Source organism: Morone saxatilis, unplaced genomic scaffold (assembly GCF_004916995.1).
Source record: "Morone saxatilis isolate NCDOM2014 unplaced genomic scaffold, NCSU_SB_2.0 Contig8, whole genome shotgun sequence".
Taxonomy (NCBI): Eukaryota; Metazoa; Chordata; class Actinopteri; family Moronidae; genus Morone; species Morone saxatilis.
In genome coordinates this window covers 17,863,451-17,866,592 of record NW_023340257.1, presented here as the reverse complement: position 1 = coordinate 17,866,592, position 3,142 = coordinate 17,863,451, and positions in this window count along the sequence as shown.

Genomic DNA, 3,142 nt, shown 5'->3' with positions numbered 1-3,142 from the left:
ATCATTTTTTTGACTCATAGAGAGACTCCTATTGTAAAAGCCAACAACTCTGAGTTGAGCTTCTTGCTGCTATTCTCATTAAAACTGTGTTTCCTGTGTTCTCTGACCTTCATCGGCCGCCCCTCTGACTGGTCCTGCATGCTGCGTCACACAGCGTTTGGGATCACCTTTGTCCTCTGCATCTCTTGTGTTCTCGGAAAAACTATAGTAGTGTTAATGGCCTTCAAAGCCACACTCCCAGGTAGTAATGTCATGAAATGGTTTGGTCCTACTCAGCAGAGGCTCAGTGTTTTGGCTTTCACCTTCATTCAAGTTTTGATTTGTATACTTTGGCTGACAATCAACCCTCCATTCCCAAAGATGAACATGTCATACTATAAAGAAAAGATAATCTTAGAGTGTGCCCTGGGTTCAGCTATTGGATTTTGGGCTGTGTTGACTTATATTGGACTTCTTGCTGTCTTATGTTTTATACTCGCTTTTCTTGCTAGGAAACTGCCAGACAGCTTTAATGAAGCCAAACTGATCACGTTCAGCATGTTGATATTCTGTGCAGTCTGGATCACATTTATCCCAGCATATGTCAGCTCTCCTGGGAAGTTCACTGTGGCTGTGGAGATATTTGCTATTCTGGCCTCCAGTTTTGGTTTGCTGGTCTGCATTTTTTTTCCAAAATGCTATATTATTATCTTCAGGCCAGAGCAAAACTCAAAAAAACATTTAATGGGGAAAATACCAGTAAGAACTTTGTGATCCGTAATTCAGAACTGTCCTCCAAAACAAATTAAGGCCATTTGTTTGTTTTTTTGTCACATGTGACAACAAATTTACCAACTTTATTGCAAAGTTTCATTTTTTCCCTGGGAATAGGTTTTTTTTTTTCTCTTACCCAAATCGAGTGTCTAAGGACAGAGGTGTTGAATGTTGTATAAATTGGAAAGCCCCCTGAGGCAAATAGTGATTTGGGCTATATAAATAAAACTTGACTTGATACAGTTTGACAGATAATGTAGAAACGCTACAGCTGTTGAAACTAATGACCCTTGAACTTGTTGTGATTTGTTGAATGAATTAATCCATTTTTATTTCATTATTAGATTTAGAGTTTATGTATTATCAATGACATTCAACCAAAATGTTGAAAAAAAATGAAAATAACAAGAAAACATGTGAAAACTCATGTGATTTGCTGTATAATCTCAAAATGCCCTTAATGTCAAACATTTGAAGACTTAAATGGTTATAAGACCACAGTCAACCAAACCAAGTTTTTTGTTTTTTGTCAACGTACGCATTGACGTCATGAATTTTTTTTATATTATATAAAAATAAAAGTAGATTCAAGTTGCACGTGTCACAGTGACTGTATCTAGAACTGTAAAGCAATGAATAAAAGAAAACTGCACATTCCGAAAATATTTGTCAAACACTGACCTCTGACCAAGCAGATAGCTAATCATACTTTATGGTAATGGGAGGGGCACATATGGCCAGTGTTTTGCTGGAATTAGCACCCAACCCTGCCTGTTCCCATACTGAACTCACTAAAGATTCCTCTGGGGGATACTAAAGACCACCTGTCACCTCATCTGCTACCACAATCTCAATCTCAACCAGTTAACCTAAAATTCACTATTCACACAATCTCCTTTCCCAGTCCTAATTCAAATATTATTCTCATTATACTTTTTAAATTGATTTCACATACAATAAAAGTACATAGAACAAAACAAACCAAATAAAGTCATCACACATTCTCAGAAAGCAGAAATAGAATCCCACACCAGAGTCAGCAGTCAAAAGCAGCTCTGTCAAGTGAGTGGCTTTTGGTTGGATTTATCTATGTCCTCTACCTTGGCCAGTCTGCAGATTAATATATGAGGTTGCTTATGACCTATGGGTCAAAACATAGAACACAATACATACAAGTGTAGATTTGGCTATGGCTGGGACATGTTTTAACTCGCTTTCAGGTGGTGTTGAATTGTCCCTAAATACAAGTACATTGTCATTTCAAAGTACCAGTAGGATGACCTCAGTAGTAGTAGCTCAGTGTGTAGGACAAACCATGGTGGCCACAAAACTTCTGAAAGGCCCCATCTAGAGCCAGTGTTTGGTTTGTCTGTTCTGGGTTATTGTGGAAACATGGTGGTTCAAGATGGCAGCCTCTGTGGAGGAAGACCCTCTCCCTCTATAAATAATAATAATACAATCTAAGGCAAAAGAAGCAATGTTTAATGTTTTTAGATGAGCATACACTAATGAAAATGGAACTATAAATAGTATATTCCATTTCTGTGAGAAGTTCCGACTTAATGTTCCACACTTATGTTAAACCCTTATAATGTTACGACTATACAGTCAATGCATAGCTGTCAGGTTTGTGTGTTTTCTGCAAAAAGTAGTCTTATGGAGACATCAGTTTCTTTTTTGGATTTGGTGTGGATGTTTGAGCATTGTTGTGTTTCAGTTATGAAGCACCATTTTATTAGCTGCAGAAAACTCTTGAGGCATGTAGTTTAAATATACTAACTGAAAAAAGGACAAAGCCACAGAATCTCAGGTTTGAAAATGGTTTACAGCAAACAGTTTGTTTAAACAGGGAAGCACATTACCTAATCCATAACCAAATCCCACCCACCCACATTTACCTGCATCTGACGCAGTTGTTATAAGAGATCTCTCATCTCTTCAAAAAAAATGCCAAGCAATCATGCCTGAGCTGCAGGGAGCTATTACCTTATCACTTTTTATTCTGTACCTGAACAAAGTGTCTGGCTGTGAACTGTTGGGTAGGTTTAACATGCCAAGTTTGTTCAAGCAGGGAGACATAATGATTGGGGGGATTTTCCCAGTTTTTAACAAAGATGTAAGTGTCACTTCTACATTCGAGAGCAACCCACCTGGAGTGAAGTGTGCACGGTAATATATCTTTTCCATACTTTATGCTTTTATACAACTTGTCATTGTATGTACATGTATAGCAGCAGCTTTGTAATCTTTCAACCTATTTCAATCACCAAAACCTTTTTAGATTTGACCTGCGAGCTTTTCGGTGGGCCCAAGTAATGATATTTGCAATTGAAGAAATCAACAATGATCCTGCTCTCCTGCCAAACATATCTCTTGGCTATAGGATCCT